This window comes from Anastrepha ludens, chromosome 5 (assembly GCF_028408465.1).
Source record: "Anastrepha ludens isolate Willacy chromosome 5, idAnaLude1.1, whole genome shotgun sequence".
NCBI lineage: Eukaryota > Metazoa > Arthropoda > Insecta > Diptera > Tephritidae > Anastrepha > Anastrepha ludens.
Window position 1 is genome coordinate 23,870,960 of NC_071501.1, and position 17,236 is coordinate 23,888,195.

A 17,236-nucleotide genomic window follows, 5' to 3' on the forward strand; every position below is an offset into this window, starting at 1 on the left:
ATCTCATAGAGCATGATAGGCGATGGGAAATCATGGGCTAATCTGGACTGCCTACTTGATAAGAGCAACACTCTTTGATCAGGCAGAAGGAGCAAGAGTCCAAATGCCAGTGAGCGCCAGTGACTCTGAGTCACTCCCAATCTTTGTATGAGCGCACACTTGTGAGGACCTCAAAATTCGACCAATGCCCTGTTTGTTTCTAATCAGTCACAGTTCAGTGGATGCACGTAAATGACATTTGAGGAAATTAAAGTACAATAAAAAAACAGGAAAAATATGAACTGCAAGTGTGACCCAGTGAGAAGGAAATGCGTTTGGGCTCATGAATATGAGAAAGAAAAAATAATCAATGGGAAATAGTTCAGTGGAAGAAGAAGGAATCCTGCGCAGAGACTAAAAGAGCAATGCGTAGCTGGCATATGCAGAAACAAAGAAAATTTTATTTGGGTGTGAAAAAGGTACAAAAAGCCACAGGCGGGCGGAAAGGTAGTGCGACTAACTAAAGGTAAACAGATGAACTACTAAACAGTAATAAAGGCGTAATAATTATAATATATATGTATGTATGAATGTATGAATATAGGAATGTATGTGTGTATGTATGTATGCATGCGCGTAGTATGTTTGGAAAAATATTCTACGTACGATATTCACACGTTCACCCCACACACTACCACATCTCGAAATTCCCTTGGCCATTGTTTGTGTGTATGTATATATGAAATGGAATTTAAAATTTTTCAATGCATTCTGCATTTTCCGCCGATCTTACTCACTGCTCATTTTCTCTCACTCATTGTTGTTGTTGTTGCAGCTCCGGTGTTTACCTGTTGCTACACACAGACATATATACAAATGTATGCACACTTAGCAGTAATTCGCCGCGGCAATTTTTCTTCGTCATTTCTTATTTCTCCATTCTCAGTTTCTTATTGTGACTATTTCGCCGTCTTTTGTGTTTAAACGGGGCTTGAGACTTTACAGAAATTCCTAGCATTGTTTTTGTTTTTTTTTACTTACATGCAACCGTTTGTGTCTCTATGTAGTTTGCTGTTGCCAGCGTAGTTTGTTGATGTGGCTGTCAAATGAAAAAATGGCAATAGAAATAACAACAGCAAACGCAAAACCATTAGACGGCTCGCACAATTCGCAAGCAGTGTTGCCACAGTTTATGTGTCTTGAATAAGGTTGACCCAAAAAACAAAACAAAATATTATAAAAAAAAAAAATCCAACGAAATCGGTAACAGTAACCGAAGTATACTCTCTTCTCTTCTTGATTGACGGGATAACCGCGTACGTGATTTTGGCCTAGTTTAACAAAGAGCAACGGTCATTTTTTCTCATGCTAACTGGCGCCAGTTCGCAACAGCAAGTGAAACCAAGTCCTGCTCCACCTGATTTTCCCAAAACAGAGGAGGCCTTCCTCCTCCACCAGCTAGCACCGCATCGAATACTTTCAGAGCTGAAGAGTATACTCTCTCAAGATACCGAAATCTGGTAAGTTTAGTTGGTAATCCTTCTGAAAAATCGGTCATAGAGTATCAGTCAGTGTCAGTGCCTGAGTAAAAAAGAGTCAGAGTTCAATAAGTATATAATTTTGAAGATTTTTGTTTCCTTCGTTCCATAAAAAGTGTTAAAAAAGTATTCATTTGTCTCTTTGCTCCTGTACTCTCAAATAGGAAAGAAAGAAAGAGAGAGAGAGAGTATAGAATTTTTAAGTTTTTGTTCTGCTCACCCCATAAAAAGTTCTTAAAAATGTACTTCTGTGCTTCCGAGGCGCAATTTTCCCTGAAAATTTTTGTTTTGTGTAGGCTTGAGATCGAAAGGTTTGAATTGAAGACTTTCAGCACCAAATTTTGAATAGATTACCTCCAGTCTCGGCACAAATTAGCTACATATAGCATTGTCCGTATCCACCGTAACCATAGCTAGACCATAGGAGTGAAGATCTAGGTCTAAGGGAGGTTTGCAGGCGCCAAACTGTAGAGCTACGCCAGGCGAAATCCTTACTGGGAGGGTACAACAAAAAAAGGTTTAAACAACTCATAAGCCTCCCAAAAGATAAACTGAGAATGCTTATGGATATTCTCACAGGTCGCTGCAGACTGCACATGATCGGGATTTGGTCTACGGACTCTTGCCCTTTCTGCCACCAATCCCAGGTGGTCCTATAGTGCGGAGAAGGTTGAGAGATCTTGGCCAATTGCAGCCAGAAGAAAGGCACATACGCTCAATCCAACCCGGCTCTATCCAGAGTTTAATAAGGGAACTGCTGAGGTACTGTGATGGGTAGAAGGCACTAAATACTATGAGGGCGAAGTACAAATCTCATAAAGTACCAATCTATCTATCGATCTGTGGTTTTCTACAGCTAAAACACTAGTCCCTATATCTCAAACACTGGTAGTGTTTCTTATATCTATCACAACAAGAACGTTTTTCGCGTCATGAGGCAGCCATGTGGCTTGATGGATCTTGTTTTGCTGGAATTTGGTGCTGCTGGCTGTCATGTACCGGAGCTCAGCGAGCCCAGCTTCATTCTATTAGTGGATATCTCGTCGCGTAGGTCAAATTTTCTAAATCACTGCCCTGCCTACCCTTGCATTCAAGTCACCAAGCAAGATTTTTTTTAATTGGCGGGAGTTGCGCTCACAAGTGCGTTCTAGGTATTTACCAAAATGGTATTTGTCCCTGTTGCCCTTCTCTTTCATTGACGAGTAGACACAAATCAGCGAGTTGTCGGATAATCTTCCACTGAAAATTGTGGCGAGACGCTCGTCTGCTGGAATGATGGAAATAATTTGTTGCTGAGTTTTCCTGCGTCCACAAATCTGTCATCAAATTTGTGATCCTTTACATGGCAGCTATAGTAGACGGCAAAATTAAGAACACGTTTTTCTTATAGCGGTCGCCCCTCGGCAGGCAATGGCAAACCTCCGAAAAACCTCCTCATAAAAATATCTGCCGTTCGGAGTCGGCTTAAAACTGTAGGTCCCTTCATTTGTGGAACAACATCAAGACGCACACCACAAATAGGAGGAGGAGCTCGGCCAAACACCCAAAAAGGGTGAACGCGCCAATTATATATTGTATATATAGGTATATAGTAGACGGCGCAAGGCCCAATGTCCTCATTGACCACTAAGCTAACTCAATTTTGAAGGCAGAACTAACGACGCGTTTGCTGAGGCCGTTGCTCAAAATATAATAAACGACGCATTCTTGTTGAATTGCAAACGTCGTGGCAACATCGTAGTGTTTAAGTCGAATGGCGCAAAGACGAAGGCGAAAGCATAGAAAGAAAACAGAAAAGTGCCTTTACGTACACTCATCCACTACCATTGACACTTGCATAGTTATATGGCGACGTGTGTGCCTGCATAGCACAATTTTGTTTTTGCTTTGTGACTTGTAACCCCTTTTTTGGTTTGACTTGGCTAACTGCGGCTATGTGCAGTTGATTTTCGTGGTTTCTTGTTCGCCGCTGGTGTTGGGCTTGTCGGCCGGCTACTTGTTTGCTGGTTCAGTTGTTCAGTTGGTTGGTAATTCAGATTTTTCCCAAGCAAGTTTTAGTGTATGTTTGGCTTTCGTGTGGAATGGTACAGTAAACGGATACGATAGAATCGTCTAATTGCTAAAAAATACTACTCTAAAAATATTCAATGCTTGATTGATTGACTACCTGATTTGTGAATTGAACAGATACTGTGCCGACTTGCTTACTTGACTTGGTCACTTAAGCACTGCGCTATGGATAACTTATATATGGATAAATATTTCTTTTTAATAAATTACGAAGCCGATTTGCTGCAGTGTATTGAGTTATTAAGTTGCTGAAAGCAAGAACAAGAAAAGAAAAAAAATAATTGAATTAAACCGATTGTGGCGTGTAAGGATTTGTTGGCAAAAGAAATAAGAGACAAATAGACGAAGGAGTGCGCGCGCATAAAGTGAAATTTTTTCAGCGAATTTCGTGGTGTTGTTGCAAGTTTGCTTTTAGCCAAACTTGACGCGCGTTCGCTTCGTGAGTCTTTCGTTTGTGGCATGCAGTTCAAATCGCTTTCGTATTGACTTTAGTGAAATTCCTTTGGGAATATATGTCGAATGAAAAGAAATATCTCATTGAAATATAAAGTGCGATTTTAAAGAAACATATAATTATCAAGTCGACCTTCTTCGCGAAAAAACGCCTTCAACAGCAGCAACTCCATTTTGCACAGTGCAAAAAGAGGAAAACTCTAAGAAATGCAAAAAAAAAAAACATAGTAGAACAAAGTGTAAGCAAACAAATGCCAAGAAAGTGAAGTACAAAAGAGTGCTGAGCATAAGCACAAGAAGAAAAAGAAGTAATAAGGGTTCAAACAAAAAAAAAAAAAAAAATTCCTATACAAAAGCATAAAGTAGTTTGCAATAGCTGCAAATTCGAGGGGCAGAGGCCGGCAGGTGGCAGAAGGCAATTGAGTGGATGGTGCTTGCAATCGAAGGCTTTGCGGTTGAAAGCGATCGGAATGCTGTAATCAAGCGGCCGATCCATGGTATAAAAAGATGCATACGTACGAGTACTTACATATATACCTAAATATGTTTGTATGTAGTTGTACTGCGAGTATGTGACATGCAGCGCAAAAGCATAAAGCACCACTATTTAAGCCACAAATAATTGCAGCTAACAAAAACCATCGTCATAACACAGCAATGCAACTAAGCTATGAAACTGCGCTGCACTGCACGAGTGGCGGGTATCTCTGGCAACTTGCACTTGCACTGCCAACTGCAATTGTAATCGATGCTGTGTGAATATGTAAAGCCAAGAAGAGCGTCAATTTACCATCATTAGACTTTTATATCTAAGGTTAATTTGCAAAGTGCAAATGGCGATGGCGATGCATTTCGTATTTGGTAACGATTACTTTTGTAGTGCTAAACAGGCGAAGAATTATAACTGTAATAAAAAAATATGTCATTATTGTGGGTTGTTTCGAATGCGATTCTTAAAAGGTTGCGATTACATTTGGATTACTTTTAGTAATTAAAAATAAGCTATAGATTACAATTACGGTAATCAAAAAAAAACGTTTTTTAGTAAAGTGAATAAAAACTGAACTTCTAGGGAGTAAAACTCACTTACTTCTTTTTCATGGTTACGATTACTTTCTGATTACACTGTTTAATCATAATAATTTTGTGTAATTACTATTATTCCTCAGCAATACGTTATTGCTTTTCGTAGCTATGATATTTCTAAGTAATCATAATTACTTTTTTTAATCATCAATAGTCTAAGGATTTTATTTATTGTAATAACAAAACTCACTTGCTTCTTTTTGATGGTTACGATTACATTTTGATTACATTTTGTAATCATCATTGTTTTTGGTAATCACAATTATATGTTAGCAATCATGTACAGTTTTTTGTAGCAATGATATTTTTAGTAGCCATAATTACTTTTAATTTAATTACCAGTAGTCTAAAGATTTTGATTTCATTATCGTATAATTGCGCCCAAAATGTGTGCTTAAAACTTCATAATTATGACTACATTTTAAATCAGTATTCACAAATAATTTTTAAGCACATTTTGTAATCATAATTATTTCTCAGTAATCACGTCTATTTTTTCTAACTATGATATTTTTAAGTAATCATAATTACCTTTTTAATCACCAATAGTCTAAAGCTTGTATTTATTATAATTATATAATTGAGCTCAAAATTTTCTGCTTAATAACTGCGATTACATTCTGCATAAATTCAGTAACCACAAATAATCTAAAGACTACAAATAAAACAAAATATAAAAAAATATGAAGATGGCAAAAAATAAGTAATAATTCTAATTAAATTTTATTCGTGTTTGCAAATTGTAATTGAAAAGTAATTAAAATGTAATCAGAGCTATCTCGAGCCCTCAGAAGCTTATATTTTTGACATTGATTGGAACACAATTGTGATCAGAAAATATGTAATTGATTGAGCGGTAATTTAAAAGTAATCATTATAATTAAAAGCAGAAAATTTTGATTTTATGCAACTAAAAATACTATGTTTTCATTTTGATTACCCAGCAGCCGTTGTAATTGCAAAGTAATCAAAATGTAATCAAAGTAATCAAATTAGCACCCAGAACTTTTAACTTTAACTTGCTTATTTTAACTGCAAAAGTTACGCAGTAATTCTAATTATTTTTTAGTTATATGCAAAATGTAATTGCAAAGTAATTAAAATGTAATCAGAGCTATCTTGACCACGCATAACACTATCTCGCCCTTCTAACACCGCTTATTTTAACTGGTTGGGAAGTATTCATAATTATGGAATAAGTTAGAAGTAATCCTTATAATTAAAAGCGGAAAATTGTGATTACTTGAACCTATGAGTCTTTCATTATGATTAGACGGTAAAACTGGTCGGGGTTGTTTGATTGAGTAGGTATTAGAGCTTGCCGTTCAACAGAAATTAGAATGTAATCTCAGTAATCATTCCTTCTCAGTAGTAGAAGTATTTAGCAGAAGTACTTATTTGGAAATCTCATTCGATTTATTACAAAATAATTAATAAATTTAATAGTTATAATAAAGCAAACATTTAGAAGTAATTGATTACATTTTCTTTACTGTATAATAGAGTAATAAATAAATAGTAAATAATTATATTGATCACCTCTCTTTCAATTAATCTGAGCCGTAATTACAACTCAATATTACTGTGAAAGTAATTTAGTGCAATGTTGTTGGAAATTAAAGTTACAAAGTAATTTCGGAAATAAGTAATTAATAAGTAATCATTTCGATCACTTTTTGTTGAAGGAATTATTCGTATTTGTGATTACGGTGACATCGTAGGTTTAAGGTCATTCCATGCTAAGGTAAAGTAAGGCAACTAAAATGTTATAAAGTAATTAAAATGTAATCGTGATTTTACACCGGTTTGAAAAAGCATTTTTAATAGTGATTACAAGCCAATGACTATTTTAAAGTAATGTATTTACTTCTAAATGCTAATTAAAATATAGTCATTGTAATCCCCTCTTTCCCAATGAGTAACGGATAGTAATAGTTACAAAACAATCGCTAACATGAAGTAATGTATTGCATACTGATTGTACTTAAAGAGTAATTAAAATTATTTTGTAGTTTCAAAAAACTAAAATATAGTAATTGTAATTCACTCTATTCCAAAGCCATAACTGCTAGTAATGATTACAAAGTAATCGCTATCACAAAGTAATGTATTGAGTAGTGATTACACATTGTAGTTCGGAAGTAATTAAAATATAATCAATGTAACTCTCTCCCTCCCTTCTATCGCAATAACTGTTAATAATGATTACAAAGTAATCGGTAGCGTCAAGTAATATATGGGATAGTAATTAGAAATTATAGTTACAAAGTAATTGAGAAATAGTCATCGTAATTCCCTATTTTCCAAACCAATAACTGTTAATAATGATTACAAAGTATTCGCTATCGTAAAGTAATGTATTGCAAAGTGATTACAAATTGTGGTTACAAAGTAAATAATTTGTAATTACAGTAATCCACTCTCTTTTGAAGCAATTATTTTTAATAATCACGGGAAAACTAACGTTAAGGTGAAGTCAATATTTTAAAAGTAATTGCAAAGTAATCATATTGATATAACAATCATGTTGTATAAAAAATGGAGCATAAAAATTAATATTGTAGTAATTATAAGTAATCATAAAAATTTCAATTACAAAACTACAATGAGTAATATGATTATCTAACAAAAAAGTAATCATATTCATTAAGTAATTAAGTGGTAATGATGAGCACAAAATGCAAAACTCCATTCAGCGTTGCGCACACAAATCTTCAAAGGCATCGTTTTACTTGATCACTTTCAAGGATTTGCAAACATACGGGCATTTGTATGTATGTCAATTGCTTCTTGGAAGTATTTATTTACTCATCTTCCTTCGTGGATAACGTCATGAAAAATTCCTAAAATATTGAAAATCTCAATTTGCAGCATCAACCGGTTGAAATTAGAGATCTATCACAACAACAAATCACACGAAATAAAAATAAATAAATATTACCACTTCGAACTCTTCCCTTTTCTCATACACACCTTCGTTTTTGCTTTAACTGCTCTGCCAAGTGACTACAAGTACACACTACCAGCGGCATGCCATACCTGTAGATATGCTTACCTATACACACCACATACAGACATACATATGTACATATCGGCTTAAAATCTGCTTAAAAGAAATACAAGAAATAAGACTTAGGAATGAAACTGAAGAAAGAAATAAAATAACTGCCAGCATAAGAAACAAATACCGATGACCGCATGCTGTTGAAGCATTGAAAGGTGGTCAGGGAGTGGTGCTGGACTGTTGGTGTTGTGAAGAAATAGAAAAACACTGTTTTAGTTCAATAATAATTCAAGCAGCCAGCTAGCGGCTAATGGCCGTCACACAAATTAAGAAAGCAAAACTTGTCGCATGAATAATTTATGAAATTTATGAACACTTTTTGAATTTGTATGAGAAGCCAAGTGTGCATGGGATATGCTTTGGGGAATGCAAAAGACGGTAGAAAAAAATAAATTAATAAAAGTTGTTCTTTCTAACCTTTTACCGAAAAATACGAACTGGCTTGTTTGAATCAACTACTTTTTTGTTTTTGTGTAAAGTGTTTACATGCTGTTGTTGTTGGCGTTTTAGTTTTAGTTCTACGAACTTTGAAAATTTTGAAATTTCTCTTGCGCTGAAAAATTATAAATTTGCAGCAATTAATTTTTCTCCCAATTTTGCAACAGCTGCTATGGCCAGACGGTTTTAAGCCATTTAGTGTAGCGCGTTAAAGAAAAGTGCTCATAAATCAAATGAACAAAGTAACAAATCGAAATTTTAAATAAAAACTCAAAATACAGACAAAAGTTATCGTCATATTGAAAAAATTAAAACGAAAAAACTGTGCAAAAATTTCTAATAAATTTCGAGCACTTACGTGAATAGCATTTTTTGCTTGGGAACTTTGAAGCTGATGCGCGAACAGGAAACCATTTATTGATAGTACACAAGGAACGGATATTGGTGGTAAGTTAAAAATACTCATTCAACTAGGATTGCATGTAAAAAGTTTAGGGAAATATTTATTATACAAATTAAAAGAAACTTTTTCACATTTAATAATAATAGGTACAAGTAGGCAAGAGGGTAGGTAAGTGAGGTTAGTTGAAGCCTGTTTTTCCTACGGCCAGTCTTCCACAAGCATCAAAATACCATTATGATACTTATTTATAGAATGTAAAGTGCTCTCTCTCTTAACATTTCGATTTTTCGGCCTGTCGAATAAACTTTTCTAGTGCACTATGGGCCAAATGACCCTCAAAAGTGACGATAATATCAAGCAATTCGATTTTAATGAAACTTCGCATAGAAAGGTTTTTGAGGGAGCTAATTAGGAATCTGAAGTTAGTCTTGAAAAATTCAAAATGGCAAATAGTATTTTGCGGGATTAGCCTTACAATTTCTATGTGGTTAGATGGAAGTTCTGGTTAGTTCTTAAACGTTCTTGCTTTACTTGAGCTTATCGACATGAAGGCGAAACCTGAAATACATACAAAGAATATCAAAAACAAACAAAAAACAGATATTTAAAAATAAAGAAGATTTAAGATTAAGAAGATATTTAAAAATAAAAAAGTTAAAAAATACAAAATTAAAAAAAAAAAGTTTAAATTAAAAATAAAAAGCTGAATATAAAGAAAATAAAAAATAAAATTATTAAATCTAAAAAAATTTAACTATATAAAAACTGACGTAAAACAAAATTGTTTAATTGAAAAAAAAATTAAGTTAAAAATAAAATTCTGAAAATTACAATAAATAAATAAAGAAATTAAAAAATGAAATTCTAACAATTAGAAAAAGAAAGTTTAAAAGTAGGAAACTATTAAAAAAGGTAAGACAAAAACAAAAAAAATTGATTTAAAAAAAACATAATAAAAAAAATTAAAAAGTAAATTCTTCAAATTAAAACAATAAAATAAAAATATTGACAACAATACAAAAATTTTAGAAAAATAAAAAAATTATATAACAAATATTTAAATTACTAATATAAAATTAAAAAAATTAGAAATGAAAAAGTTAAATTCTAAAAATTAGTAAAAATATGAAAAAATAAAAAGTAAGAAAAACAAAAAATTATATAAAAAGATATTTAAATTTAAAAAAATGCAGAAAATTAAGAAAATAAAAACTACTCTAAAAATTAATAAAAACTAAAAATAGGAATATGAGGAGTTAAAAAAAGTGTATAAAAATATGAAAAAGTTAAAAATAAAATTAAAAAAATTAAAATATTAATAAAATATGTAGAAATAAAAAAGATAAAAGAATAAAAAAATATATTATATTACATAAAAAAATTAAAAATGAATAGCTTTTTCTCTAGATTCTAAAATTCTAGAAACTAATAAAAAATATAAAAATTTTAATTATAAAAAAATATTTTAAAAATTCGAAAAAAATACATGTTGCACAAGTGGTCAAAACATACTTAGAAACGCTCAAATGGGATGTCCTACCCCACCCGCCGTATAGTCCAGACCTTGCGCCATCCGATTACTATCTCTTCCGATCGATGCAACATGGCCTGGCTGACCAGCACTTCCGTAATTACGATGAAGTCAAAAAATGGATCGATTCGTGGATTGCGGCAAAACCGACCGAATTTTTCACAAAGGGAATCCGTGAATTGCCAGAAAGATGGGAAAAAGTAGTAGTAAGCGATGGACAATATTTTGAATATTAAATTTGTAACCATTTTACGTCAATAAAGTTTCAAATTTCGAAAAAAAAACCGCACGAACTTATTCATAGTCCTATTATATAAAACAAATCTAAATTTAAGAATTAAAAAAATACAGAAGATAATAAATATAATTTAAAAAATTAATAAAAACAAAAAATTGGAATAAGCTGAGTTAAAAAAATGTATAAAAATATGAAGAAATGAAAAATAAAATAAAAAAAATGAAAATATTAATAAAATATGTAGAAATAAAAAAAGATAAAAGAATAAAAAAATTACATACAAAAATTAAAAATGATGAGTGTAAAAAATAAAACTCTAGAAATGAATAACAAATATAAAAATTTTAATTATAAAAAAAAAATTTTAAAATTCGAAAAAAAATACTATATAAAACAAAGCCAAAATTAGGAATTAAAACAAAAATAGGGAAGATATTAAATAGAATTTAAAAATTAGTAAAAATAAAGAATGGGAATAAGATGAGTAAAAAAAGTGTATAAAAATATGAAGAAGTTGAAAATAAAATTAAAATATTAATATAATAAAATATGTAGAAATAAAAAAGATAAAAGAATAAAAAAATTACATAAAAAAATTAAAAATGAAGAAAATGAAAACTAAAGTTCTAGAAATTAATAAAAAACATAAAAATTTTAGTTATAAAAAAAATTTTAAAAATCGAAAAAATACTATATAAAACAAAATTAAGATTTAAGAAAAAGAGAAGATAATATATAGAATTTAAAAAATGAATAAAAGCAAAAAATTAGGAAAACGGAAAAAAATAAAAATAATAATGCAACCTCCTCGTGCTGCACTTTGGAAAACACATTTCTTGTAGGCGAACAGCATGTGTTATAAGACTAAAAAAAATTGACTACAGATTTTTAATTCGCACATACAAAGTAAACTCGTGGAGGCACAATTTGGGATGCGTTTCCACGACAGCCGGTGCTACCTTACCGAAACGACTCGGATTTATATCCAGCTAAGAACTCTCACTCCAGCAGCATTCCCCGTATGTAAGTATGGGGAATGTTTATGCTGCTATAACAACCACATGCGAAAATTTAAATATTCTAAAAATTTGCAAAAAGTGGCATGAGTTCCATTTGACGTTACTGAAAAACTTGACTTGTTTGAAAGTTAGTTTAGGCAGAATCAATCGCTCTTTCTTCGATTTGTTCTTGTCTAATTCGAAATTACGCTTAATGCAGTGAGACTACCGATTATATCTCGTCCTCGTGCATCTTCTTTCTCATTTCCCGGATTGACGCTGTTGAACGGGTTAGCTTTTACTGCACTTGATTCGAGAGCTTTTCAAGTTTAAGCGATCTGGCCTTCGAAACTTACTTTTTAACCGCACCATAACTGTGACAGTTATTTTTTAAGTTTTCGCTAAATCTAAGCTTTTTGGTTGATTACAGTAGTTACATTTTTTTACCATCGGAATATGTAAGCCGCTTGCTCTTACCTACCTCTTCCTCAAATATTTTCTTGTACAAAAATTATTCTCTAAATTACATAGAGTTGGTTTTTCTTATCGACCTAAATCACGCCTTCATTTATAAAAATCGGCGAACGTTGGTACGTAATAAAATCGATTACCAAGCATTCGAAATCAATTTATTTTGATTTTTTTAATTTACAAACGGAGCCGTTAGAAGTAGAAAGTAGAAGAAGAAAAATGAAAAACCAGGCGCCTTTTTTTGAAAGAAATATTTTCCCTTTCATGTGCGTATACAGGGGTACTTGGGTAATTAGTTGTCAAACATTTGATTGACGCACTCAGTTAAGGTGAAATTTTAATTTCACCAAATCAGTTAAAGCAGCACTGATACCAGCCGTCACAGCGCAGTAATTGAACGCCTCTGCATAATTTGTGTGTGAGTTGAAAGTGAAGAAGTGAAGCGAAGTTAAAAATAGTAGACGAATCAATGTTTTCTTTAATGAGGAGGAAGGAAAGGGAATGTAAGAAGTAATGTGATGTGAAAAATGTTAAGAAATAATAGAAATAAGCAATAATACACCAGAAGCTGTAGAACTCAAGCTTTCAAACTTTGCTCAAAATTGAAAAAAAGAAATTGAACACAAATGTTTATTAAAACTTCAACTTTTAGTCAGTTAATATTCAATTTTAGTACAATAAACTGCAAATTAAAGTGGCTAAAAATTCCCACTAATTTTCCATAGATTGTTTGTAGACGGCGTTGTATAAAAGGTGGTTAAGTTTCAAGCGCCGGTGTTGATTTTGAATAAAATACAATTCATTTAAGAAATTATTGTCATTTCTCTTTATTATGATAATACTGGTATGGCTCAATTACGCATAAAACAAAATATTGTCCAAATGGTCGCCGCGGCCTCGGCGGCACACCTCCATTCGATGATCCAAATTTTCGAAGACGCTGAGGCATAATTGAGGTTCTATGCCGTTAATGTATCGAATTATCTCATCCTTTAGCTCTTGAATTGTTGCTGGCTTATCGACGTACTCCTCTTCTTTCAAATAACCCCAAAGAATGAAGTCCAACGGTGTCAAATCACATGATCTGATCACGTGAGATTATTCGGCCATCAAATTTTTCGCGCAAAAGAGCCATTGTTTCGTTAGCTGTGTGACAAGTGGCACTGTGCCCTGTTGAAACCACATATCTTCCACATCCATATATTCCAATTCGGGCCATAAAAAGTTCGTTATCATCTCATGATAGCGAACACTATGCACAGTAACTGCCTGACCGGGCTCATTTTGGAAAAAAACGGCCCAATGATGCCGCCGGCCCATAAACCGCACCAAACAGTCTACTTTGTGGGTGCATGGTTTTTTGGCAATCGCTCTCTTGGATTATCATTCGCCCAAATGCGGCAATTCTGCTTATTGACGAATCCACTGAGGTGAAAATGTGCCCCATCACTGAAGATGATTTTCTTCACGAAGTGCGCGATATGCATTTTAATTTGAACGCCCGTTTTCATAATAAGCTTGAATAACTTTAACGCGTTGCTTGATTATGTATCTTTCCATGATTCAAATTGAATTAGTCTAGAATTAAAAAATATCAAATGAAATGTGGAAAAAAACTTGAAATTTAGGTGTGGTTTACATTCAATATCGGCCCTTAAAATTTAGCCACCCTTTACATTGATTTAGAGAGTTCTTTGATTAAAATTTTACTTAAATTATTTCTGCCTTGAAAAAAGTAAAAAAGTAGTCCCGGGATTCATATAGATTCATTTCCGAATTTCTTTCATTAAAATTTAATTAAAATTTTCTCGAATTTTGAAAAAAATAAATAAAAAAGTAATCCGGGGATTCACATGTATTCATTTCGGGATTTCTTTAATTAAAATTTTATTCTTATGTTTTCGATACGTTTACTTGTACAAAAGGAGTCTTCGGTTCATATACATTTACATCGGGATTTCGGGATTTTAAGATTGACATCTATAATTGACACATTATCAAATAAAAAAGTAACCCCGGGATTCATAAGCATTCATGACGGGATTTCGGGATTTTTTTAATTAAAATTTAATTTCAATTTTTTCTATGCATTTACTTGAAAAAAGTAGTTCCGGGATTCATATACACTAATTGCGGGACTATCCTCTCTAGTTCACATATCTCTTGAAGGAAGAAATCAATTAGTTGAAACATTTACTATTCAGCATACACTGATTCTAAGCGATAGCATTAGTTGAACGAGAATAAATTTTTCAAAAAACAAAATGCATTATAACATAAATCTGTATGTGATTTGTAAATTGCAAGAGCGAACATTTGAGTTGCCTTTAAAAATCACAATATTTTATGACTGTGTACACCTGTCTTTTCCTGATATTTCTCGTTACCTTGTGCATTGGCGTTGAGTCGTTAATTGTAAATTAAAGCGCGTTAACCCAAATTCCGTTGCCACAAAAAGAGTGAAAGACGGCGATGAAATGGCGGCTCTGAAAAAAAGTAAACCACCAATATTTATAGTTACGGTAGAACACTTACACATGCACCTGTTTTATGTTTGTCTGTAGGCTTTGTTGCTGTAGTCAATAAATTACTACACTACAACAAAGTTGTTCGTACAACAAACACAACAACCGCCACAACCCAATGGCCGCAATGAGAATTACGAATTATGCGGTTGTTGGAGTATTGAAAAAATTACCGCTAAAAATTTACAAAAATAGAAATAACGAACGTCTTATTGAAGTATTTGCATTTTTTGTTTTCTTGTGTGGTGGGAGGTGGAGCAACGCGAGGCGGAGCTGGGTGCTAAGCGATGGCGAAAGCAACCGAAATGCTTGTGAGCTCATCGTACTTGCGTGCCCAATACTCAAAAGTGTATAGGTACGTATGTACATACCTACTGCTACGTGTGTGTGAATGTATGAGTGTGCGCTAATGTAAGTAATTTTCAATTTACACAAATCACGTTCTGAATAAAAATTCTTGTAATAGTTTTTGTTTAGCCGAAAAGCGCAAAAACACAAACTGCATCGAACGGCACGATTACACATTTGGATGTGTGTATCTACGAGTGTGTGTTTGTGTGTATGCATGTATGTAGCTACACGTATGCTGTTCATTTATTTTGTGCGCTAATTAGCGGTAAACGCTAAAAGGGGCTGTTAATAAAATTCTCTTACCAGTTATTATGAAGCTGTTTGTTCATTTTGGTAAAAATATTTGAATTATTATTATTTTTTTTTAATTTCGTGTCGAAATGCACATTTCATGCGGAAAAAATACAAAATTAATGGCTGTTTACTTAATATTGATAAATGCTAGGGTGACCGGGTCTAAAAGTACAACATTTTCTAAAATTCTAACATTAGTTAGGTTAAGTCCGGTTTTATTGTAGAACAAATTACGAAGATCCCATTATGGGACCCACAGAGATTACCGAGCATAGCTTAAAATTATTAATAAAGAAGTAAGAAATAAATCATACTCGCTACGTTCTTCAAAAATGACAAAGAACTTTTTTTTTCAAAAAATTCTACTCGAAAATATTTAATAAAAATAAGTTTTTAAAGAATATTTTATCTTGAAAAGTTAAGAAAAAATGCTTAAAAATGTTGAAAAGAAATGAAAAGTTTTTCCCAAAAATTTTAATCAAAAAGCTATAACTAAAAATCAATTTATTTAAGTATGTTTTATCCCCAAAAGTTAATAAACTAATTTATAAAAATGTCCCTTTGACAAGTTTCTCCCAAAAATTTTAATTAAAAAATAAACCACAAAAAAATTGATTAAGAAAGTTTATAAAAATGTTAAGAAGAAATAAAAAGTTTTCCTTAAATATTTTAATCAAAAAAGATATATAAATGTTTTCCCAAAAAAAAATTTTTAAATTATATTTTATCCTCAAAAGTTAATAAAAAAGTTTTTTAAAATGTTAAAAAGAAATGAAAAGTTTTACCCCAAATTTTAATCAAACAAACATTTTTAAAAATAAATTTTTTTAAGCATATTTGAACCCGAGAAGTTAATAAAAAAATGTATAAAAATGCCAAAAAGAGAAATAAAAAAGTTTTCCCAAAAATTTTACTCAAAAATATTTTTTTCAAAGTTTGTTTAATTCTGAAAAGTTTAGAAGGTATTTTATAAACACTTAGAAAGAAATATAAATGTTTTTAAGAAATTTTAACCAAGTTTTATAAAAAAAATTTAATAAAAAAAATTTTAAGAGTATATTTTATCCTAAAAATGAATAAGCAAAACATATAAAAATGTCAAAAAGAAATAGAAAGTTTTTCTCAAAAATTTTAATCCAAAAATATAATTTAAAGAAATTTTTGTTGGAAGTATATTTTATCCTAAAAAGTTAAAAAAATGTATAAAAATGTGAAAAAGAAATAAAAAGTTTTCTCCAAAAATTTTAATCAAAAAAATATAATTAAAAATATTTTTGCTGGAAGTATATTTTGTTCTTAAAAGTTAAGAAAAAATGTATAAAACTGTGAAAAAGAAATAGGAAGTTCTTCCTAAAAATTTTAATCAAAAAATTAGTATTAAAAAAAATTCTAATTAAAAAAAAATATGTACAAAATAATTAAGTTACTAAACAAATTTATAAAAATGTCAAAAAGAAATAAAAAGGGTTTCCGTGAAATTTTAATCAAAAACAAAAAAAAAGTTTAAAAAATAGCAATTTTTTGGTTTTAATATTTTGAAATATCTTTAAAAGTTAGGAAAATTAATTTATCCTAATTTTAATAATTTATCTTAAAAAAATTATACAAATTTTTAAAACAAATAAAAAGTTTTCCCAAAAATTTTTATCAAAAAAATATAATAAAACAAATTGTTTTTTTAAAGTATATTTTTTCCGGAAAAGTTGAGAAAATTATTTTTGTTAATAAAAAAAGTTTATAAAAAATTAATAAGAAACGTTAAATGAAATAAAAAGTTTATCCTAAAAATTTTAATCA

The 17,236-nt window shown here is 31.4% G+C and overlaps 1 protein-coding gene across 2 annotated transcripts in view; it reads left to right on the forward strand.

The window, feature by feature from the left end:
* The first annotated feature begins 3,567 nt into the window (after positions 1-3,567).
* The window catches only part of LOC128863824 (sushi, von Willebrand factor type A, EGF and pentraxin domain-containing protein 1), a 150,665-nt gene continuing 136,996 nt past the window's right edge, over positions 3,568-17,236 (forward strand). Inside the window, exons 1-2 of one of the 2 annotated variants that reach the window (XM_054103191.1) lie at positions 3,568-4,136; positions 8,796-9,075. The gene's annotated coding sequence lies outside the window, so the exon portion shown is untranslated. Of the gene's footprint in view, positions 4,137-7,733; positions 9,076-17,236 lie in introns of those variants that run through there. The other variant, XM_054103193.1, reaches the window with a different exon arrangement.